At 30.3% G+C, this 19,540-nt stretch overlaps 1 long non-coding RNA gene across 1 annotated transcript; it reads right to left on the reverse strand.

Annotated features, from left to right (window-relative positions):
- Positions 1 to 2,598: 2,598 nt before the first annotated feature.
- On the reverse strand, positions 2,599 to 16,248 carry LOC145296101 (uncharacterized). The gene is made up of 2 exons (XR_013869961.1): positions 15,904 to 16,248; positions 2,599 to 6,296 (listed from the first exon to the last, which is right to left on the reverse strand). It is a non-coding gene; the product is annotated as an uncharacterized LOC145296101 (long non-coding RNA).
- Between the last annotated feature and the right edge of the window lie 3,292 nt (positions 16,249 to 19,540).

Genomic DNA, 19,540 nt, shown 5'->3' on the forward strand with positions numbered 1-19,540 from the left:
TTAGAGACAGTATTGTAGAATGAAAACGTGAGTTCGTTTGTGTACTACACTGGAGTCTTTATTATTTTACACTTCATTTCCGATTGTTGATAAAAAGAGTTTGTAGAATAAGAAGTCGAGACATCTCATTCTAACATTTCAAGAACATTTTTATTAATTATCCTCGTTAGTATGTTTTATAGAGAAAAGGGTTAGCCGTGGAAAGTGTTTCTGGGTGGAGACGTAGTTTAAACATTAGAAAGGCCCGTTGAAAGAGAAAAGAGTTCGTGTGTGTGTGTGTGTGTGTGTGTTGAAGTTATGGCCCGTAGCCACGATGGATTATTTGTCTCCTTAAAGTTAGTAATAGAAACGTTGCTAAAGTTTAGAGACAGTACTGTAAGATGAGAAAGTAAATTCGTTTGTATACCACACTGAAGTACGTGTGTAGATAGCTGTGTTTGCTTGTTTGTATTCATGTCTTAGTCGAACCCCGGAGTCAGAGGGCCGGGTGAGTTCTGTTGAGACCCAAGAGAGAAGTTTGAGGGAGGGGACAGGTCTGTTCCACATGGAGTTGTTCTCAGTCCAATATCCGGGAAGAAAGAGAGAGTGTGTGTGTGTTGCCGGTTTAATCTTTTATAAACTCGGTCACATGACTAAGAGCTGGTTTCTGATTGGACAAGCCAGAAAGGAAGTGTATTCAAAATTTCCAGCCGCGAGGATTCGCTCCTGGTTGTGTTCTTTGCAATTTCGTCTGCTACATAGTAATCGAAAGAAATATAATCTAGGAGACACTTAAATATTTTAAATAATTTTTTTTCTAAAAAATATTTGCTTATTTAGCCAGCGACCCATATGAAAATGTTGACAAAGTTTTAAATGATAAAAATATGCACATCTCATTTTAAATAAATAGATTAAAAATGCTGAAAACGTTCTCATCGTGGATCCATCGTGTATCTAGAGTCAAATAATCTCAAATCCATTAATAATCAGTATTTATGAAGAGATTAATATTTTAAATAACGAAAATGCACACCTAATCAAAATAAAAAAATAACATGAATAAAAATTGTGATCAGAATGCTTTAAGCAAACTATATTCTCATTGACTCTTTTTAAAATATATATATTGAAAATAAAAATAAGTCATGAATTATTATTAATTGAACACAAACATCCTACAGTCATTACTTGCATTGATTAAAAAGCAACCGTGAAGAATAAATAGTAAAATGGCAATTATAATACAGGAGGATAGTTTTTATAGGAGTTTTTATTTTTAATTTTAGCCTCTTGCATGGTTACTATACTGATAAACTTTAAGTTTTAAATGATGAAAATGTACACATCTGTCAACTTTACTGAAGTTTATGACATAAGACGCAGAATGGCGCACAATAATATCTCGTCTTATGTCCAGATTTAAATAATCTTAAATCAGATTCAAATGATGCATTAATATACCGTTTCAAATGTTTAAGGTCCTGGATATGACCTTAAACTACATCCGATGGTAAGGCCTCAGCTTGCGGGCTTTGGGGAGTGTGGAGCAACCCCTTAATTGCCATTGCTCCCAGGTCCACTCTGACCCGGAGTGGTAGTGCCTGTTAGGGTCCCAACTATGGGTTAAATAAAAACTGACTTGAAAAAAATAAACAAACATATATATTCTATTAAAAACTTTTTCTTCAAAATCACTGGATTCGGCATTAAATGACCTAAAAAGGGTTGATATGCCGTAAAACAAAAGCACCCAACCAACTAAATGTTTAACTATGCATGAAAATATTGAAATATGTTGAATGAATGTAAATTAGGAAGAGAATAAATACATATGTGATTAAAAATTAGTACACAGCTTTTTTTACAGCATGTAGTGTTTGCATCAAGCAAAAAGAATAAAGAAATAAACATGACCACTGTGTTGACGTTAGTAATCTCATGAGGTAACGAGACTTTAGGGCACATGAAAAGAAGACAGTTTCAATAAAAAAAGTCTGCATGTTCGTTTTGCAAGAAGTGAGTTTTGTCAGATGTAAATTGAATTTTGAGACTGGGAACTGTGAGTAGATGAAGAATATTTTACAACAATATAGATTGAAAAATACATTTAAATATGTAATATACTTTTCATTGTGTATAAAGAACATTATTTGCATTTATAAAAAAGCAATTTTAATACAAGATGGATTTTTATGAAGTGTTTGGTTTGTCCGGTGGGTTTTTGTTCAGTCGGCATCATTGACAAACATAACAAATTTGGACAGAATGTTTGAAAAAGACTTTGGCGTTTTATTTGTTTGAATCAATTTAATGTGAGAATAGACTTTGTTGGATAATCAAGGTCGAATGTCCCCAAACACGACAATCCAGAATCAATCGGGGAAAAGAAAACAACGAGAATGACTCATCCTGGTTATTGAACTTGTTGTCAATTGTAAAAACTGTCACAGTCAATTAATAAAAAAACGTGAATTGAAATGAAGAAAGTTAGAGAGACTGATTTGCAGTAGGCGTCATAAGCCAACACCGAAACCAAATTTAAATCCTTTCACTTGCAACAGATGTAAAACAAGAATGTGGATAGAATTAGAATGCAAGAAAACCAAAGACTGAATGTAGATTGTGAACAGAATTCTTTAATCTAAATTTGTAAAATGCATAAATTAGAAAAACACATTACTTTTTATTGAACATAAAAACATTATTTGTATAAAAAAAGACTTGATCAACGACACACCATACAATGTTGCTGCATAAACAACAAACAATTATAATACAAGAGGATCGTTTTTCAAGAGTGTTCATTTTGTATGGAAAGTTTTTGTCTGGTCACCACCATTAATAAACATACAAATTTTTAACAAAAAACTTTGAACACTTTAAAAAGAATGGCGTGGAGTTTAATTAGATATAAATGGATTATTGGCTAAAGATTTTCACGGCTGTGTGAGAATATATTTTGGTCTCAGTTGTTCTTTGATTCAGAGTTTCCATTTCTGTGAATTTGTTGTACCTATTTACTATGCCTCCCCACGGGACAGAGTTAGACACCAGGGCCGTTTTTTAACGTGGAGAAAAGGTACAAAAATAAAAATTGTCTCAGTCGTGAAGGATTTCTCCTCCACCGAAAGAGAACAAGAAAATGAAATGAAGCATCTGAAGAACAGATACTACACTTTGATCTTGACCAAAAGGCCAAGGGTTATTGCAAAAGATATAAAACGTGGACATGGAATTAGAAAGCAATAAAATCAAAGACCTCCACTGATAAAAGAGAAGTATTGAAAATGCAAACGCGTAATAGTGATTTTAAGTAACTTACAGCATTTGAATTTCATGTGTTTTTTTTACAATCAAAACTGCTAAGTCACTTCAGAAAAATTATGTTTCTCTTTATTAAAAAAATTCTTGACGGTGGACACTAGTTGGGAATAGAACATCCTACCGGATGTCAGACATTCACTTGCTATCTCAGATATCCCAAGCAGTTTAATATTGTTCTTTGAAATGCAACCGTTTGTATCTATCTGGCACTTTGATTACTGGGTTTATTTGCTGTATCAATGATGTAGGATGCTGACTGATAAGGAAACGGTAATGGGTCCTGGGTTTTTATGTAAATATTTCAATCTCACATATATCCCATGTTTTTTTCAACAATTTAAAAAAATGCTAACTTACATAATAAACACTAAATTAGAAAAAGTCAGTGTTTTATTCATACAATTCTCTTTTAAAAATAGACCCATATACTTTACAAGATTAATATTCTGTGTTTTTAACAATTTAAAAATGAGGATCTACATACTTTAGAAGAATTGTTTCCCTTTATCTTTTTAAATATTATTTTGTTTTTTGCTAGGGGGATGGAGCATCCTACTGAATGCCATAAATTCACCCGCTATCTCATACATTTTGAATAAGATATCTTAAGATTCTAACCGTCAATATAAGTGCAATTGTATCTTTTTTGCACATGGATTACCGAGTATATTTACCACATACTTTTTGAAAAAAATGTTTTCATAAGTCTAATTTTCCTTCAATATGTATCATAGAAACATATAAAAAATTGCTGAAGCACATGCTTCAAAACGATGGCGTTACTCTAGTATGTTTTCGTGTCTGTGAATTCAATATATGGTCCTTTAGAAATGTTTCTCATTTGCATATGTAATTTCAATATATAATCTATCAACATAAATAGCCTTCAGAAGAGTTTTTCGTCTGCATCTGATTTATAAAATCATTTATCTCCAGTGTGTATTTGCCGCGAGTGTCCCTTTACCTCAGCACTACTTGAAAATGCTAAGCCACATATTTCACAAGAAAAACGTTTCTCTCCAACATGTATTCGTCGAATGTGTTTTCTCATATCAGAACTATTTGTAAATGCTGAACCACAAACTTCACAAGAATATGGTTTCTCTCCAGTATGAGTTAGCATGTGTATTTTTAAGCTAGAACTGTGTGAAACTGCAAACCCACACTCATCACAAGAATAAGGTTTTTCTCCAGTGTGTACACGAACATGTGATTGTAAACTTGATTTTCTTAGAAATGCTAAACCACATACTTCACAATGAAAATTTTTCTCTCCAGTATGAGTTTGCAGGTGACTTTTCATAATAGAACTATTTGAAAATGCTAAACCACAAACTTTACAAGAATATGGTTTATCTCCGGTGTGAGTTCTCATATGCACTTTTAAAGTAGAACTGTGTGAAACTGCAAAGCCACATTTTCCACAAGAAAAAGGTTTCTCTCCAGTATGTGTTCGCAAGTGATTCTTTAAAACAGATTTATCTGAAAATGCTAAACCACATACTTCACAAGAATAGGGTTTCTCTCCAGTATGTTTTCGGGCATGTCTGTTTAAAACAGATTTATCTGAAAATACTAAACCACATACTTCACAAGAATAAGGTTTCTCTCCAGTGTGTACACGCATGTGTGTGTTTAATGTATATTTTACTGAAAATGCTGAGCCACATACTTCACAAGAATATGGTTTTTCTCCAGTGTGTGTTCGCATATGTCTTTTTAAGATAAAATTCGTTGAAAATGCTGAGCCACATATTTGACAAGAAAAAGATTTTTCGCCATTATTGCCATTCATGTTTCTGAATAAAATATGTCTTCATCACCAATACTAATTAGGTCTACGCCTTTATTCTATTTTTAGCTGAAGATTCAGGATAAACACATTTTATCAGATTTATAGCATCATCTCCACCTGTTTTAAAATTCATTATTAAAATAATGAAGTTTTCCCTTCTATTGTTCATTATTAGATGCGGAGACTATTTATTCTCACTATCAAAAATAAATTATATCTTTTATACTTACTAATTGTATGTCTTTCTCTGTTTTGTTCTTTTTCTAAAGGTTCAGAATTAACAGTTAGTATCCAGTATACAGATTTAAAACTCCATTTTCTTAACTTGTTAAAATTTGTTATTAATGATAAAAACAACTTGTAAAATAAAGTTAGAAAAAAAGCTGTATTTTTAGCTTTTTATTATTTTCATTATTTTCTTTTTGGAAAATAAGACTGAACTCATCGACTGTTTTAGACTCACTATTTTCGTTTGAATTGTGATTGCGTATTAAATATTTGCTTCCAATTCTAATTCCAATATTTTATGGCATAATTTAGCATTTGAATCTCTCACTAGAAAATCCAATTTCTTTTCTATTTTATCTTTATAGTGATATTTATATCTAAAAATAAAATAGGTTTAAGGCTTTTAAAATTTGTGCTAGAATTGTCGGCAAGGATCCATGTTGAAGTTGTTAGAGCACTTTGAAAACATCAATTGTAAACGTGATATTCTTCTGAAGGTTTAAAGTTCGATTCTCAATTTGGGCATCCTAAAATACAATTGTAAATTACTTAGGAATTTTGTACAATTATGGCTTTTGGAAAAAGAGCATACTACCTCCAGGAATTAAATAAAATGTACCGTTCAAAATTTTGTGCAGATTCCCAAGTTCGACAGAAATGTTTTCAATTTTGACAAGATACACCTGGAGAATTTGGAAGGATACATCAACCCAAACGTTGTGAGAATGACACTCAGGATAAGAAAAAAAGTTCAAAGAATCCGAATAATAAGGATTCTTTTTTATTTGCTTTCAATTTGATGGAGATGAACCATTTTAACATTCTATTGGATTTTTTCAAGTATATCAATAATTCTTCTTTCGATCATGTGATATATTGAATTCTATGTAAGAAAAATCGCTGATTTACTTCCTTCAGAATTTTCCTTTTATTTCCTTATATTTGATGCAATCATTTGTGCTGTCATCTGGAAATGAAGAATAAATCTTATTACATAAAACATTTAATACAAAGATATGCATTAAAATGAATTTCTTGTAGTAAAAACATTACTTTGAAATCAATTTCTTTCACTTCGGACATGATACCTAAAAGCGACATTTAATATATAACGAGTCTATAAGGACTCAGTGATATGCCACGCCAATTTAAGTTTGTATGGATAGATAAGGCAAGATTACAGGACATATTACCCATTTTTTGTAATTTACAATTTTGTTCCATACTTTGTTCTGCAGATGAAATTCTGATTAAAGAATTACTTCAGTAGTGTAGGGACATTTATATTTCATCAAAATGTCAAGAACTGTAATATTATTTAAAACATTTAATGTACATTTAAAAAATTAAAAATTTACTTTCACCATGACTAAATCTAAATTACAAAATTTCAAAAAATTACAAAAAAATTTTAAAAATTCAAAAAATTACAAAGAAATTTCCAAAATTGCAAAAATTAAAAAAAAAACTCCAAAGCGTGGTTTTTGAGAAAAGTGCGACCAAATAAATTGATAGACAATTTGGAGGCATTTAGAGGGACAACTAGAGGTATCCGGGAAAATCTGTTCTGGCAAAAATGTACTTTTACTGTGTTTGTGCAAATTTAAAAAAAAAAACCCCAAGGCATGGTTACTGAGAAAAGTGCAAACAAACAGAGAAAATGGAGTGAATTACTCGGTCCAACCAATCCCTCCATTGTTGGGGGAGCAGTAAATCTACTAAAATTACATAACCTTAAAATGAAGATAATTTAAGAACTTCGCTTTTTGTATCCTCACTCAGTTAAGGTGGAGTTATTTGTACAACTGAGGAAGATGCATTTTAGGAAGGAGAAAATGAATTTTGCATAAATAGCTTTTTGGATTGTTTTATTCTACAAATAAGTAATTTATTAAATCATAAATTGCTAAAAACAGAGGTTTTTCACCTAACAGCTCATGTGCACATATATTTTTCGATTTATCCACTTCCGAAAATAATGGTCACTCGTGCACTTTAAAAAATAATGTTCTTACAAACACGAAGGTTTATTCTACGATTTAGTAAAGAAAAGAAAAATCATCTGAGATATTAGAAAAATGTTTAGTTTAAAGTTTGGATCCCATAGGTGACACTTTGTTTTTGCTTGAAATAAAGTTAGTGTTTTTTTTTAAATTTTTACTCATATTTTCAGGCCATTTTAATAGGATTATGTTTGTTTTGTTATGTTTATTATTTTAATAATATAAAGCAAACAAACTCACTGGAAATTAGTTTCTAAAAAAGATGCATCGTAATTTCGATGGTAATACAATAAGTCTATTTACGTAAATCGTCAGATAAACGTCATTATCATACATCATACAGTTTATTGACGAACAAAATTAAGATTTATAAAGGCATTTTCATATGAATCCAGTGTATTTTTAGATCATATGGTTCATGGTTTAAATCATTTTGATGATCACCCCAGTGTTTGTGTATATTACTATGATAGCGTGTGTGTTCTTTTGTGTGTCACACTTTCCGGCAAATTTCATTGGTTCAGATTAAATTCATATTTTAATTGTTTCAGAGGGAAATAGAAAGAGAGGGGACACGGATATATGCTGTGTATTTCCTTAATTAAACTATTACTGCTACTACTACATTTTCATTCGTGTGTGTACTTACACTGATGAGTGTAAGTACACACACAAATGAAAATACTTTTGCAGTTTTAATAAAAGAGCTACAACACGTCTCCATTTACACCGAATGCCAACATCAATATATTACATATGAAAGAGTCTGGTGGGGAATTTCCACAGGTCCCGCTAGTGTTTTATTATTATTATTTTAATAATATAAAACAAACTCACTGGAAATTAGTTCCTTAGCAAGATGTATCGTAATTTTGATAATACAATAGGTGTATTTACATGAATCGTCAGATAAGGGTAATTATCATGCGTCATGCAGTTTATTGACAAACAAAATTAAGATTGTTATTTTTACAACGTTTCAGGAGATGCAACCTTGGATAATCTTCAAATATTGAATTCGGGAATCAAGTGTATTTTTAGATCATATGATTCATGGTTTAAATCATTTTGATGATCCATTCAGCGTTTGTGTATAGGAAAATAATAATAATATATATTTTATATGTTGTAAACATGCACTAGGCGGTTACATGTTAAGTGTTTTGCATGTTTATGAGTTTGCATGCTTGTAATGCATGCGGATATCAGACTTGCTTCAAGTGAAAAATATTTGACTAAGCGAAAAGAAGCCAAACAATAAAATGGGAAATAGTTCTGATTTGTGTTTGACCATAAAGAATTCGATTTATTTACTTGAGAAAATAACGTTCCGTCAGATATGAGGTTCGCTGTTTGGGTTAGTTAAGTAAAAGGAAATTATCTAAGATATTAGAAATCTGTTTCTCTTTAGAAAAAAGGTGTTTTTTTAAATAGGACTTATGTCGAGAGCCATGTATCCCAACAGTGTTTTCTTATGTTCATAGATTGTTAGAAGATTAGCCTTTTTAAGTAGATGCTAGCTAGCCATTATCTCAAGTGATTCTTCTGGTGTGATTCCAAGGATATCTACATATGAGGTGCCTTTAATAAGTTTCCAGACTTTTTCCGTATGGCTACTTTTATTGATAGTACATACATGGAACTATACTTCCATTTGAAGTAATCCTTCTTCGGCTGCAATGAATTTGTTGTACGATTACAATAACTTTTTGAAGCCTCCAAGGAAGTCCTCTTGTATGAGCATGTCAATGACCCTCATCCCAGTCTCCATCTCATAACGACAGCCTCTAAGGTTTTCCTTGAGCTTAGGGAATAACCAAAAGTCACAGGGAGCACGGTCTGGACTATAGAGAAGGTGGGGAACAGTCTTGATGCCGATGAAAATGGCTTTCTTTTTTTATCTTTTCTGGGCAACTTTGGGACAAACTTTGCACAAATCTGCCATATCTTCAGTTCCTTGCGAATAATTATGTGTACAGTTTCCACATTGACATAAAACCGTACAATTATTATCTCTTTATATAAAACAGATTTTCTTTAATATAATATGCAAATGAAATAACCTTTTGAATACTGATTCCTTTTAAATAAAGTTAAAGTATATAGACATCCTGCAATTATAAAAGTATATAAGAGTTTGTTTCCAGAAGTAAAGTGTATTTGTGAAACCATGTACATTTTGTATATATTAACCAAATTATGAACAAACAGACAGGAATACAACGTTATCATAATATAAATAAATATATGCATATTGTATATTTTTTATATGGGTTTTAAGTAAGATGTTGAATCAGTGATTTTGTTTCAATAAATACAAAGCAAATGAGTTACATAAGTAAGCCATTTTGATGTTTGGTATATTGATTTTAATAATCATCTATTATGAATATCAGCATAATTAGCATTTTGATATTTAGAATGATCAGTGATTGTGATTAGTTATAGAAACATCTATAAAACTAGTCTTTTGCTACATCTGTTTCGTGCGATTCTATTTTGTAATTATATGGACTCATCTAAACATTATGTAAAGAGAAGCTGAAACTCTAGAAGCAATCTCGGAGCAGTTTTTTTTATACCAAGCTATTCTATAATTTTGTGTGATCTTACTTATTGCTAGCGCAGCAAAAGGGGGAAAGAGGGAAGGGAGCCGGGTGTTGCCCGGTCGTAAAGTATGCTAAAATATATTTGGATTCATGCAGATGTCGTATTTATTATTACACAGTCAATTTATTGTTAAATATTATTAGTTTGGTACAAAAATAATTTCGTTTTTTGACATTCAACTTCAAATGTCGCTTTTTGACATTAAACTTCAAGTTAAAAAACGAAATGCGTGTAAAAAATTTGAAAATTTTAAAAGATAGGAAATGTAGTATTGGGAATCCCAGATACAATGCTATATAGGTAGTTTTAAAAATAGAAAGTTATGTAAGCATATTTTGATTTCCCATCAGCGAGTTAGCAGGGTCAGAAGGTTAGGTTTGACAGGAATCTAACTCAAGTCACCCTATAACAACCTAGATAGAATGCACCGGAAATTAAGGGGTGACACGGGAATTGTGGGTAGACTTCCGGTTGACGCCCACATGGGGAGAGCTGGTCTAGGCAGCAGATGAAGAAGACGGGAAATTGGGTCTCTCCTGACAATCAGGGTCTGAGATGATAGGCATGCCTTGAATAAAAGATTGAAGCTTCAAATCCCATCTTGTTGTTCATTAATGAATCTGTCTGCAGCGACCACTCCTGACAAGATGGCAGACCAGCGACTGGAAGATATCATCCGCTGGCCTAGGCAACCAGGTATGTTCACATTACATTGCGCATTCACGTCTCGGAAACCTTCCAAAGCAGAAATAATTATGTATATATACAATTATGTATATATATAATTATATATATATAATTATGTATATATAATTATATATACATATAATTATATATATATAATTATGTATATATATATAATTATGTATATATATAATTATATATATATATAATTATATATAATTATGTATATATAATTATATATATACATAATTATATATATAATTATGAATATATAATTATATATATAATTATGTATATATAATTATATATATATAATTATATATATATAATTATGTATATATAATAATATATATAATTTTATATATATAATTATATATATATAATTATGTATATATAATTATGTATATATAATTATATATATATATAATTATGTATATATAATTATATATATAATTATGTATATATAATTATATATATTTATATATATATAATTATGTATATATAATTATATATATATAATTATGTATATATAATTATATATATATAATTATATATATATATAATTATGTATATATAATTATATATATAATTATGTATATATAATTATATATATATATAATTATGTATATATAATTATATATATAATTATGTATATATATAATTATATATATAGTTATATATATATAATTATGTATATATAATTATGTATATATATAATTATGTATATATATAATTATGTATATATATAATTATATATATATAATTATATATATATAATTATATATATATAATTATATATATATAATTATGTATATATATAATTATGTATATATAATTATATATACATAATTATATATACATAATTATGTATATATATATAATTATGTATATATATAATTATGTATATATAATTATATATACATAATTATATATATATAATTATATCTATATAATTATGTATACATATAATTATGTATATATATAATTATATATATATATATAATTATATATATATAATTATGTATATATAATCATATATATAATTATGTATATATATATAATTATGTATATAATTATATAATTATGTATATATAATTATGCATATATATATAATTATGTATATATATGTATGAAAGCACTCCATACAAAGCATGAAACCACTTTATGAAAGTATATAAAAATAATTAAGGTTAAAATCAAGCCTACAATAAGTGTTAGATAGATTCTCACCCAGAAAACAGCAGTTCTTTTTGCCTTTGTCAAATCATGAATATTAAAACTAAAGGGCAAATCAAAGGAAGCAATAGTTAAAACTACTCTATTAAATCTCTAGCAACTATTACACACTGACACAAAAATGCTGTGTGCACGCAGCACACAACTACATAGTTGATTTGACATTTTGACATGACAAGCATCACTAGGTCACTTTCAAATGGACAAATTTATCTTTATTACACCTTTGACAACTAAATATTTTCGTTTACTAGCCAAACCCATATGATGACATCTTCGTTCTGTGATGATTATGTACATTAGAAAGTTTTTCCTGTATATTTTTTTAAATAAGTGTGATTCTAAATATACAACAATTTGTTTAACTCGCAATGTAGAGTTCTGCTTTCTTTTGACTTTTAGCATCTGTTTTTTTTCTTCTTTCTCTCCCTGTTTTCACCTCGACTTGAGAATGGACACATGCTCCAAAAAAAAAAAAATACACGCAAAGAAACATTTATATTTCTTTCAGACATTTTTTTGAACAGTCTTCATTAAAAAGAAGAGTATATTGTGTAATACTCACCAGAGTAGCAAGCGTCCATGTATTTGTGCATTGTGTGGATGTGCATGCGAACGGTGGCGTGATGGAAAAGGGGTGGACTTGCCGCAGAGAAGTGTTGGGTGGGGGAAAAAAAAGATGGCGCCTGGTGTTTTATAAATTGTGGTCTCGTGAGATCGCAAGATCATGAGAAAACAGAGGGCACACATGCAAATGAGACAGGTTGAAAAACTGCATAAAAAGCAAGCTTGAGTGATAGGAAGGGACAGTGTCGTTTACAGTCATGAGGTTATTGTGTTACTATTGTGAGCGTTGATGATGACTGAAGTTGAATTCGATACATATTGTTCTAGCTGGATTAAAAGTTCCAAACATTCAAAAACACTTCAAACATTGGGGGAGGCACTTGAACCATTTAAAAAAAAAAAAACACGGTAACATAAGTACATAAGCATCAAAATTGTTTTTGTTTTCATTTTGTTTGTTTGTTAAATCTGGCTAAAAAGTAATCAGAAAATTGTTTTGTTTGTGTCAGTCAACTTTAAATTTTGTGTAAACATTCCGATAAATTAAAACGTAAGTTTGTATTGTTTGTTAAATGTGTGATTTTTTTCAATAATTTTATAAATTATTTTTTTTATACTTTGAATTCTGTATTAATAAATAACGGCGTTAACTTTTATTTTTCAATGAATAAATTGTCAGTATAATTAATGAATTTGATTAACATTCATGCAGTTTGTATTTCAAGTTTAAATTCTATTAATGATTGTTTGAACTTTTTTTAATGAATAAATTGTCATTGTTACTTTGTGAATTTAATTGACCTTTCGACACTTAAAATACATTTGTAGTTTTATTAAAAAGTAATTTATCGACACATTTAGTGTAGTTGACGAAAAAAAAATACCGAAGGCAAGCTATCTTTCTATAACTACATAAGATTTTTGTGTGTGTTCTAACTTAGTTTTAAGTGTTTTTTTTTCTACTTAAAAAGAAAGCTAGCGGAAAGCCTGCAAAGTTAGAATGAAATAAAAGGTCTCTTATATTCTATGATTATGAATCAATAAATACTGACATTTCCATAAAAATTCGTTGATTTCCTGAATTTTGATGAATTTAAAATGAAGGGATGGGTCTGCGACTGAAAACTTATTTTGGTACTAGTGCAGTTATTGATCCATGCTGAAATAATAACGTTATTATTTAAAAAGCCATTCTTAACATGGGGAAGGGAGGGTGTTTTGTACCTATTCTGTACTTTAACCTTACAATTGAATAAAAAAATATATCATAAAACTTTAATTAAACTTGGAAATACGATTAAAAAATAGCGTGGATCAGTAAGTGCACTAGCACCCTTATTTTTAATTAAAAAATATTGGCTGACCTGAGAAATCTTGCCCTCCTCTCTATTTTTTTTTTTTTTTTGCCTTTATCATCGGATTATTATCGAATGGACCAGATTATTAAAAAATCAATAAATAAATAAAAAGTCGATATCTTAATATTTATAGGGGATACTCAGTTTCTAATGCAATATTTCTAGTAAATTTTGACTTTCGCTTTTTAAAATAATAATTTAAAAAATGGGGGGGGGCTAAACAGCTTTAAAAAGGCTAAATTCGCGAAATTTGGCCTAAAAACGTGGAGCTGTTCTAAAATGGGCGATCGATTTACTAGAAATTCAAAACTGAGCACCCCTACAAATATTTTAATATTAACTTTTTTTTTTTTTTTTTGATAATTTGATAGACTAGTGTCCATTCAATAATAATCCGCTGAAAAAATTACAAAAAAAAACGGAAATATATATATATTATTCCCGATTTTTTTTGTAATTTTTAACTCTAACTGATTGAACCCTTGACATACCCTACCGGCTACTGGTGACAATAAGTCTCAGATTGGCATTTCTCTGAAAAACACAATCAATGTTGGCAGAAATAAAATGTTTTCCAAAAAGAAATTCCAAACTTTTAACACCCCCCCCCCCAAAAAAACCTTTATATAAAAATATCTGAAGAGAGCTGAACAAGACTTGAAACGCGTTATAAAAATATTTAAAAATATTAAAAAATGATAAAAGTTTGAAGAACCTACAATTGTTTATGGTTACACTCTTTTAAATATACATTTTTCTCTCGTTGGACCCACACTGCCCCAGTGTAGTATAAACACGTAATCTTAAGAACGACTTTAGGAATAAACACCACCAACTTTCCCCTGTTAAGAATGGCTTTCAGAATACCCCCCAACATCGAAAGCCGTTCTTAACATTGGGAGGTTGGGGGTGTTTATTCCTAAAGCCGTTCTTAAGATGAGGTGTTTATACTACACTGGGGCAGGTGGTAAAAAAAATACCTCTTTATTTTTGTGTCAGAAATTTCGGGGAAAATATTGAATAATTCCACCCCGTCTTTCCAAGCTTATAACTCCTCGAAAAATGTAATTCAAACCCTAATTTTTCAATTAAAGGAGCAAGGACCAAGGTTTCATTAAAAAACAAAAAAACAAAAAACAAAAACAACGTGTTTTTTTTTCTTTAAAAGGAAAGGTTTTAAACTTCGGACTTTACAGATAAATTTCTAAAAAACACTACTATTTTTGTATTAAATTTGAATATATTATTTATTGATCATTTATCTTCAATTTGTGATATATAACACTTTGGTGAGTAAATTAATTATTTACTTTTTAATAGACATTTCAAAATGGGAGGCGTGAAATCATCCGACCCCCTGTCTTTCCAAGCTTATAACTACTCGAAAAATGTAATTCAAGCCCTATCTTTTTTTTTCAATTAAAGGAGCAAGGACCAAGGTTTCATTTTAAAGAAAAGAAAAAACAAACAACGTGGTTAAAAAAAAGGGGGGTTAAACTTCGAACTTTACAGGTAAACTTCTAAAAAACACTACTTTTTTTGTCTTAAATTTGAATATATTATTTATTGATCTTTTATCTTCAAGTTGTGATATATAAAACTTTGTTGAGTAAATTACTTGAAAATAGGGGGGGGGGCGTGAATTAAAAAAAAACGTTTGTCTAAAATATTATATTCGGTTTATTGGAAAAAGCATAAAATTTCACATTGATCTTGAAAATATCGTAAAAATAGAATCAATAGAAAAATTTTGATAGATTTTTAAAGTTTAAAAATTGAAAAATACTGAGCTCGTAAAATTCAATTAATTTCATCACTGTTTTAAAAAAAATCTATTACTTTTAAAACAACTTTATTAGTTTATTTTGGAAGTATAATCTATAAAGTAAATAAACAGCCCACTTTTAAAAGAGAAATTACGAGTTTTTATATATTTTATTCGCAGTTTCGTCTTAGGGGTGTCAAAAATTCCTACAAAAATTCTGATACACCCATGCGTTAAAAAGTAGACGTCGAGTTCTTCGTTGGCATGTAAAATTGGATCGTTTGGTCATTTTGAACATAAGGAATCGATAGTTCAGCCGTGCTCTTGTAATAAAATGTAAATAATACTCACCTTTTATTTTACAATCAGCTTTCCAATTATTTATCTGCTTTGAAGGAATAAACGATTTTTTTTTAAAGTTACTTTGTTTATGGATTGGAGTTAAAATCCAAGATGGCGACAGGAAATACAGGTTCGCAGAACATTAAAGTGGAAAAAAAAAAATTAATTAATTAACGATTTTGAAAGAGCGATTTCTTGGATGAAATTCTAAAATTAGCATTTATTTATCTCAATATTTTGGCAAATTATTACTTTCTTTCCATCTTAACAACCTTCACTTACAATGGCTACTCTGGAGGTTTTCGAGTATGCTGAAAACGAATATCACATTTAAATTTTGCGCAGACAAATAGTTTTCTGGATATTTTTCTCCAATTTATTATTTAGTAAATGTTAATGGCGTTCGCCATTCTTAACATGGGCAGGGGATGACACGCATGGTCATTAGTACTTTTCAGTTAGGAAAAACAAAAAACAAAAAAAAAACATGACCACTAATAAAAACATAATGGATCACATTGGATAATAAAAAGTCTTAATCCAAAAAAACTACTTGTCTGCGCCAAATTTAAATGTGATATTCGTTTTCATCATGCCCTATAACCGAAAAAAGTCGTCATTTTAAAGGTTAGTGTTGAGGCGTTAAGAAAGTTAAAAAAAAAAAAAATACCAATATTTTTTATAATTTAATGAAAAAATAAAAGATGAACGATGACATTTTTCTTTACGATATTAAAGGAGCATATACGACAGACAGACACAATCATTTAATATTTTTCAAGAAGAAAAAAAAACGGTAAATTGGTGCTTATTCAGATTGGCACTTATAGCGATAAACAAAAATGAAGAAAAACTTTTATATTGTGCCTACTTGTCACGGAATGGCATATTCCAAAAATCACAAAAATTGATCACATTTTATTTTTTTATGTACGAAGAACAAAGTCACCGTTTTTTTGTTTTTTTATTTATTTATTTTTTTTTACCAATAAGTGATATAGACAAAGCCATGTTTTTCCATAGAACAAATAAGGGAACTAATACGGCATAATCACTTTGACACACCGGTTCTCGCCAGATCACCAAAGTTAAGCAACGTTGAGCCTGGCTAGTACCAGATGGGTGACCATTTGGGAATTCTAGGCACCCACTGTATGTGCTCTCCGCTCATCTCGGCATTGTTTCCAGTCGTCTTGTACATCAACTTGCCACTGGTATGCAACAATGTTGACTCAGGAGAGGCGTGGTTGGAGATTGCGCAACTCTTGCCACACAAATTTCACGCACAGGCACCGTTACAGTGAGTATTTATAGTCTTTCAAGACTGAAGGAAGCCACAATAAGGGGAGTTAATCTGATTATTTTGACAGTTTCCATGAGCATTAGTGTTGTTTATCCTTGTCCATCGATTCGACGAATCGACGATTCGTTGATTGTAATATGGACGCTTTTTCTACCCTCATCGAATTTGATTTTCTTTAATTATAAAATATTAATAATAATAATAATAATAATAATAATAATAATAATAATAATAATAATAAATGCAGTGAGTAGAGAAAAAGACAGAAATAACCTTAAAAACGGAAGGCTTTAATACACGATAAAATATATACAGGACTGTTTTCTTTAGAATATAGTTCTCTACTGAAGAGCGTATAGACAAGGGGGAGATAATACACGCTAAGTCAACACGATTAAAGTTATTGGTGAAGGGGGAATAACTCCGTATCGCCATATATTACAATCAAATTACATGATTTTTCAGAATTTTTCATCGCAGAATTGTATGCTAGTGCTCTCACGTGAGTGCTTTTTTGACCTCATGAGGATCCAAGCATATTCTCATTGTCCCGATTTTTTTCTTGCTATGACAAGTTGGCTAATCCACGGAGTGGGTTTATCTACTGGTCTGATCACTCCTAATGTGGTTAGTCGACTTAACCACATTAGGAGTGATCAGACCAATAGATAAACCCACTCCGTGGATTAGCCAACTTGTCATAAAAAGAAAAAAATCGGGACAATGAGAATATGCTTGGATCCTCATGAGCTCAAAAAAGCACTCACGTGTTACAAAACATAGTCCTTCTCCTTTTTAGGAGAGTTCTATAGAAAGGGGAGAGAGCAACTGAGGGCAGTGGTGGGGGTTTAGCTATACGCAATCGTACCCACGTAAACACACTGAAGACTTTGCTCTTTCTTTCTCTTTTAACTGGCCTCATTCATCCCGATGACTGCTGGCTGCAGGCACGTGTGAACTGAGCTGTTCTCTCCTCAACAAGCCGACAATATATTAAACCTATCTTGACACACAAGAACACTTCACCTACTAACCCGTTTCTCTTTTCTATGCGCTACTAACGAAGATGACAAATAAAGTTGTTTATTAAATGTGGGAACGAAACTCCATATTGTTTTGTCCTCATTATTAACTAAAAATCCATCTTATGACCATTCTGCAAGAAAATAAACAGAAGGTTAGTTCCATTATGGATTATCGATGGCAAAACAAGTAAGCTGATACATATACACCCAATGCAGATGATTGCTCACAACAATTAAAGGAATGGTGACAATAAGGCTCAAACTTGCGGTGCTAGATCTACGCTAGGACTATCTGTAAGTACATATCGCCAAGTGAAGTCCATTTGGGCATTTCAAATAATAGAGATTAAGAGACAAAGATAATATTCCCAGGTAATTAAATGACAACAAGGTCTTATCGACTGCAAAACTATTAGTCTCACAAGACTAGCGGAAGAACCGTTTAGTTTGGAGATATTTTTCTGAAAGAAACAGAAATTTAATTTGCTAACTTGCGAGACAAGAAGGCATTGGTGTACGTGCGCTCCAAGAGAAGACTAAAAAAACCGTCTTGAAAGACAATTCTTCGGAAATTCACTTATTATCAAAACATTTTTTTTATTTTAAAAGAAAATAAAAACTATATTAGAACCAAAAGATTCTGGAAGATTGAGGGAGTGCCTTTCAAGGAAAAGGATTGAAAGTGAGAGAACATTTTTAAAATACCCCTTTTTGCATGTTTCTTTCCTTTCCGGTTTTATATATCAAGTAAGACTGCTTTTTCTGATCATTATTTCAAAAGGTGCAAAGTATATTTTCCGTTTTTAATTTGTTAATATCGTTTCGACGATAAATTTAACTTTGTCATTCCATTCGATGTAATTAATTCTAGAATACTCTCTCAAGTAGAGATTTTCTTTTTTTATGTTCTATTGCTTTAATCTTCATAATTGGTACTTGAGGTTAATTATTTTGGGAAATAAAAGCAATTCAGCAATTCTTTCTTTCAATAAAACTTGACTGAATTCATATACTTTTCAGGTCTGGCTTTCATTTGCTCTTTTTTTTATATTTTGTCTCCACTTTGTCTTTATTCACGAAGCTTTGTTTAAATTTCCCAGCACTTTGTTTTATTTGTTCTTTCCCAATATATATATTTTTTTAATATTCGTTACACAAACAAAAAAAAAAAACAACAAAAAACAAAACAAACAAACATATTTTGGTAATGAAAAATACGGATCTCATTCTTCACTGGAGATACTGTTGATGGTGTATAAAGATTAGGTGTGATCATATCGATTTGTAGAAACTGTTGCATGTCGTTCCTGCAAACTCA

This window comes from Euprymna scolopes, chromosome 16 (assembly GCF_053919585.1).
Source record: "Euprymna scolopes isolate OS-2025 chromosome 16, ASM5391958v1, whole genome shotgun sequence".
Lineage (NCBI taxonomy): Eukaryota > Metazoa > Mollusca > Cephalopoda > Sepiida > Sepiolidae > Euprymna > Euprymna scolopes.